The following is a 6,526-nucleotide window of genomic DNA, read 5'->3' as shown; positions in this document are numbered from 1 at the left end:
AACCTTGTTTTTTCTGCCCTGGGAACTGGGAAGCAAACTTGTTTACATTAAACTTGCACTTAGGCTATCAAAAGGCGTAGCCATTCAAATGTAAATGAACACATTGTTTAAAGATAGCTGCTGACTGGAATTGGATTACCTGTTCTGGGTGGGAAGGGCTTGTCCTCCCCTTTCTCCATTAAAATTAAGGTGTTAGCTTTAAAACCTCTTTTTGGCAAGAAACCTTAAACTTTCAGAACTTTAAATTTTTCAGGCAGCAAATCAATTACTTTGCATTTTCTCAAATCAATAATACCTCCACATTCCCAAGGATATACTTCAAACAAAAGACATTTCCAAATAGGTCAACCAACCTCATCCAGACCCCACATAAGGCACTCACAGATCAACACCCCAGTGCTACAACAACTCAACACATCCAGATCTAAGCCTTCATCACTTGATTCAACAGACCCTCAAGTTCCCCCAAAAGTTTTCAGCCATGTCTGAGAAGCAGCCCTGGGGCATGGGCAGGCGAGGAGCAAGCTGTTTCTGGCTGGCTGCTCCGGGCCTGGCCGCTGCTGCTGTTCTGGGCCCGGCTGCTGCTGCTCCGGACCTGGATGCTGCTGCTCCGAGCCTGGCTGCTCCCGACCTGGCTGCTTTGGGTCTGGCTGCTCCGGGCCTGGCCGCCCTGGGCTTAGCCGCCACTGTCCCAGGCCTGGATGCTCTGGGCCTGGCTGCTGCTGCTCGGGGTCTGGCTGCTGCTGCTCGGGGTCTGGCTGCTGCTGCTCTGGTTCTGGCTGCTGCTGCTCCGGGCCCGGCTGCCACTGCCCTAGGCCTGGCCGCTCTGGGCCTGGCCACTGCCGCTCCAACATTCTGTCTTTTTTTTAAAAAAAAACTCTTATATGTTGCAATGTTGGCTGATGAGTTGAGTTCTGTCTTAATCTTCGATTTTTCAAGATCTTCTTCGTATTCTTTCTTAAGTAATTTTACTATCTTTTGCTATAACTTGACTTCTTCACATTGAAACTTTTTTGGTTTCTTCCTCCTCGTCCTGGAAGCTCAGCAGGCTGGCCCCCGGTGCCCCTTTGTTCTCCACGGCCTCCTGCGCAGCTTCAGCCTGTTGCTGGGGTCGGTACCGCCCAGGAAGTAGCCCCCGGCCTCGGCTCCATGGCCTATGATCAGCGATCGAGGGCCCAGCAGCACCTCCCCCCCAGGGGCCCTGTGGCCCGGCTCCTTGCCGGCGTCCAGCAGCTCCCACTCCTCATCACGCTCTTCCCAGTCTGAAGCTTTTGTCTCCTTCCCACCAGGGCAATCCTGCAGTACAGCCAACCGTCCCTTCTCTGCGCTCAGTGTGCGAGCCTCCGGGGACTCTGCCTTTCGCTGCTTCCCTGGGGTTCCGCCTTACAACCCAAGCTCCCTCCATATGGGCCTAGGTCCCCCAGGTCTGGCCTGGAACTGGAGTTCAGAGCAGTCGGAACTGGGGCTCAGCACAGTCTGGAGCTTTTGTCTCCTTCCCACTAGGGCAATCTAGCATCAGAGTCAACAGTCTGTCCTCTGTGCACAATGTGTGTGACTCCAGGGGCTCTGCCTTTCGCCGCTCCCCTGGGATTCTGCCTCACAGCCCAGGCTCCCTCTGTTTGAGCCTGGGTCCTCAGGGTCTGGCCTAGAACTGAGGTTCAGCGCTGTCGGGTCTGTGGTTCAGCACAGTCCAGAGCTTCTATCTCCTTCCCGTTAGGGAACGCCAGCCAGGCACTCAGCCTCCCCCTCCTCTCCGACTCCGTCCTCTTCGAGCACATGCTCAGCATGTCTCTGTACCTTAGGCTTTTACAGTTCCTCTGATTTTCTTTCTGGTTTTCTCTTTCCTTCTTGTAGAATTTTCAGTCAGTCGACTTCCTGTAGCTCTGGGCAATGTCCATTTTATATTTTAGTTGTATTTTATTGAAATTGTTGTGTGCGGCTGAGGTTAGGTGTTTACCTGTGCAGCCATCTTGGATTCTCCTTCCATTTTCTTTTCAAGGATCAAAAGCTACAAAGTGTGTGTTGAAGTGTAACACCTCTCTGTTCCTCCCCCCACTGCTATGGCCTTTCACTAATTATATTATGAGTTGAGGTTGGAATACCAACTTGAACTTTATATTTGTGACACAACCAACTATAACTCAGTTTAAGCATACTTTTTAATTTGATTGAGCGTTCTAACTTACTCTGTACTTCCTGACTCCCTTGGGCTAAAACAACATGATCTAACTCAATAAAAACTAGCAAAATTTATATATTCTTTACTTTCAGTAAAGAGGCCTCTGATAAAGTGAGTAGCCTAAAGCCAATTGAATCTACCCAAAGCATACTCGAGCAGTGTTAATCAGCCAGAAGACTAAGTGGTTTTCTTTCCCTTCTTTGTGCCCACACATTCAAATCAGAGGACCCATCGTTTTCTGATGGCCTATAAATATACACCCTTTCAGCCAAGACCAGTTTGGCTCAATGGATAGAGCGTCGGCTTGGGGACTGAAGGGCCCCGGGTTCGATTCCGGTCAAGGGCATGTACCTTGGTTGCAGGCATATCCCCAGTAGATGGTGTGCAAGAGGCAGCTGATCGATGACTCTCGTCGATGTTTCTAACTCTCTATCTCTCTCCCTTCCTCTCTGTACAAAATCAATAAAAAATATTTAATAAATATACACCCTTTCAGGAATAACCATACATCTCTATGAACTAAAATGTTGTGTTAATAGTGAGTGTCTAAAGTAGTTCCTGAATAGTTGTGAGGCAGATTTGGCCAAGGAGAAAAGAAGTTGAGTCTTCAATAATTAATTCTAATTTTATAACTCCTGTAGGGAGCATGGGGTATAAGGACTTTATAATATAAAACCAGGAAAAGGCCAGGAAGAAGTTTGTACTTGACTTGGGGTTTAAAGCAACAGAGATTGGTAGATAAAAAGGAGAAAGAGGACATGCTGGAAAATGGAGCCACATAAGTGATAAGCACAAGTAAGTACTGCATGCATGCACTCAACAAATATTAATAGAGCTTGTACCATTTACCAGGAACAGGGGGAGATGCTGAGATATATCAATGAACACAAATAGCTCCTGGAACTTACATTCCCATGAAGGGGCACAGACAACAGAATATATGGAGGAGCTGATAACATACGGAGGTGCCAGATGTTAGCAAGTCCTGTGGAGCAAAACAGAGTCAGAAGGAACATACAGAGTCCTTAGTCACGGAGCTGCTCTTTTAAACAGAATGACCAAGATATGCCTCTGATAAAGTGACTGTTTTAGTAAGGCCTGGAGGAGGTGAGAGAGTAAATTAGACAGCTATATGGGGAATGAGTGTTCTTGGAAGAAGGTAAAGTATAAAGGCCTTGAGGTAGAACCATGCCCAAATAGTGAAAGTCTACATTCTCTGCAGGAGAGCCATTATCCTAAGGGGGTTCATTCCTAAAGAGAAAAAAAATCTTACTCTTTGAATGAATAAAAACATTTCATGGAGTGCTGTGATTAGAAATAAATATATCTTAAAAAATCCATTTTTGTCTCTAGTGTGGGACAATAAACAAAGTTGAAAAATATGGTAGGGGAGGGAGTTGAGAAACACTGAGGTAGGGGAATGGTATGGAAGCCAAAGTGACTAGAATGGAATGAGCTAGAGAAAGAGAAGGAGGTAGAGAAGAAGGAGAAAGAGAAGGAGGAGGAGGAAGAAGAAGAGGAGGAGGAAGAGAAGGAGGAGGAGGGGGAGGAGGAGGAGAAGGAGGAGGAGGAGGAGGAGGAGGAGGAGAAGGGGCAGGCAGAAAAATAATGGGGAGTTAGGTTATCAGTAGGTCTTTTACTTTGAGAAAATAAGGGACATTGCAGAAATTTAACAGAAAATTATGTGACTTGCCTCTTAAGGAAATCTTCCAGCTACTGTGTTGAGAATAGACTGAAGGGAAACCAGCTGAAGGTTGTTGATATAGCACAGGTGGGAGATAATGGGGCTTAGTTTGGGATGGCAGAGGTGGTGGTAGTAAAAAGCAGTGAACTGTGTATATACAATATTTTGAAGATGAGACTAGAAGGATGTGTACATGTATTGAATGTGGGGTGTGAAAGAAGGAAAAGACTCAAGGAAGACCCAACGTTTTGGGTGGAAGAACTGGAAGGATAGAGTTGCCAATTGTCTTAAAGGGAGAAAAGGGCAGGGAGAAGACTACCAGGAGCTTGAATTTGGTATGTTAAGTTTGAGGTGTATATTATGTGTCTAAACACAGATGTTGAGTAGGCAAATGAACTTAGAAGTCTGGAGTTCAGGGCAGAGGCCCATGCTGGAGATATCAATCTGGGAGTTGTACATGAGACCTGGCAGTGATATTAAAATGGGGAAGAGGAGAAGAATAGAGGTACAAAACAAAGTAGACAGAAAGTAAACTAATACAATGGTAGATTCAAACCAAACATATTAAAAATTGCATTAAATAATCATGGCTTAAACACTACGCTTAAAAGGTAAAGGTTGTCAGGTGGAGATTATATATATATACTCTAATGCCAGTAGTCTTGATCCAGCATCTAGAAGGGTTTAGGGACCTGTAGAAGGTGCTGTGCTTAAATTAAAAGAGTCCAGAGAAGAAACATAATTTTGGAAGGCATTATGGGGAGACAGAGAAGACTTAGCTAAAGGAACTAAGTTCTCCTTGTCTCAGGACCCCTTGCTATTTATTAACACAATTTGTCCTAAGGTATGGTGGAGATACACACTTCAAAGGCCAGGGTTTAGTACACAGATCCATTGCCAGACTGGTGAATTGCCTGGGGCTGTTCAGGTGTTTTGCCAGTAGGAGGCAACAACATGTAGATTGAGATGTCCTTAGCTGTCTGGCAGTAAGCAATCAATTTAATGCATCCTTTTCAGGTTTGGGGAAATGCCCTCAGCCATCTCCAGATGATTCAGCTCTGCTGACCCGCTGAAATTGGGTTCCAGCAATATTCACTATCTAAAAGATGAAGTTTAAATATAGAAATGCATTGATAGCAAATGGATGGGAAAAGATACACTATCCAAACATTAAGCATAAGAAGAGTGGAGTGGCTATGTTAATACTAAATAAACTAGATTTCAAAATAAAAAGTATTCTCAGAGATGATCTTTTGGGAGGACTCTCTGGCCTTGGGTTGTAGGCCAGAGTCAATAGGCATTATGGACAAATCTAAAGAAAACCACATTTCAGGGTCTGTTAAGACTATAATTCCACCTGGTCATGGTCCAGAATATGTGCCGGTAACTCAGCAAATGCCTTCTCAGCATCTGTTGTCTGCGAATAGTGGCCAGGTTCAGTGGATCTTATGTCCTTTGAATTCCTCCTCCCAGAGAGTTCTTTTGCAAGCACAAAAGCTTGTCCCAGCCATAAACCAGTTCAGAGTCTTAAGCAGAAGCAATTGAGGCAACCAGTGTTCCTCATCGTATATCTAGGCCAAAGAATAATACCCGAAAGAATGAGTAGCCTCAGTCACCAGCCCCTGGAAATAATTCTGAAAAGGAACTGGCCTCAAACAGAAATATATACTGAAATTAGTCACCCTCTGGGTAAAGGAAAATTTGATAATGTAAAGTGAGAGAAAAAAAAACAAAGCAAGTATATCCTGAAAGTCTTATTTGAAGCTCAACTAGAGAATGCAGGAGTTGAGCATCAGCTGAAAAGAGAAGTAAAAAACAATTTTATCTTAGGTATCCAAATATTCCTAGACTGAATGTTTACTTCCATGACGCCACAAGAGTTTATCTAATTCTACACTATGTACTTTTTGGAGCTGCCTATGAAGAACTTAAGAAACAGTCCAGGTTTGATGAGAAAAGAATTGCTATTTATGCCAAAGAGTTGGCAAATGCCTGTCTTACTGTCATTCAAAAAAAGTTATTCATAGAGATATGAAGCCAGAGAATCTGCTCCTTGGATCAGCTGGAAAGCTTAAGATTGCAGATTTGGGGTGGCCCGTACATGCCCCGTCCTCCACTAGAACCACCCTCTGTGGCACTCTGGACTACTTGCCCGAAATAATTGAAGGCCAGATGCACTTTGAAGGTGGATCTCTGAAGCCTTGTAGTTCTTCGCTTTAAATTTTTAGTTGGGAAACCCCCTTTTGAGGCAAGCATATACCAAGAGACCTACAAAAGAATATCGTGGGTTGAATTCACATTCCCTGACTTTGTACTGGAGGGAGCCAGGGACCTTATTTCAAGACTGTTGATGCATAACCCCAGCCAAAGGTTACCCTGAAAGAAGTACTCAAACACCCTTGGATCACAGCAAATTCCTCAAAAGCATCAAGAAGCCAAAAACAAAGACACAGAGAGAGAGAGGGAGGGGGAGAGAGAGAGAAAGAGAGAGAGAGAGAGAGAGAGAGAGAGAGAGAGAGAGAGAGAGAGAGAGAGAGAGAGAGAGAATCAACTAGCACACACAGAGAATCAACTAGCAAGAAATCTTAAAACTCTTGCAGGGGGAGATATCCATGAGCCAAAGCTGCTGTATAAGGAGTCAGAAGCAGGCTCCTGATATTATC

General features: G+C 44.7%; 1 pseudogene; it reads left to right on the top strand.

The window, feature by feature from the left end:
- The first annotated feature begins 5,125 nt into the window (after positions 1-5,125).
- Positions 5,126-6,302, top strand: LOC118705359 (annotated as a pseudogene).
- The last annotated feature ends 224 nt before the right edge of the window (positions 6,303-6,526 follow it).

The sequence above is a fragment of the Pipistrellus kuhlii genome, unplaced genomic scaffold, assembly GCF_014108245.1.
Source record: "Pipistrellus kuhlii isolate mPipKuh1 unplaced genomic scaffold, mPipKuh1.p scaffold_m20_p_1, whole genome shotgun sequence".
NCBI classification, from domain to species: domain Eukaryota; kingdom Metazoa; phylum Chordata; class Mammalia; order Chiroptera; family Vespertilionidae; genus Pipistrellus; species Pipistrellus kuhlii.
This window is presented reverse-complemented; position numbering and strand designations above follow the sequence as displayed.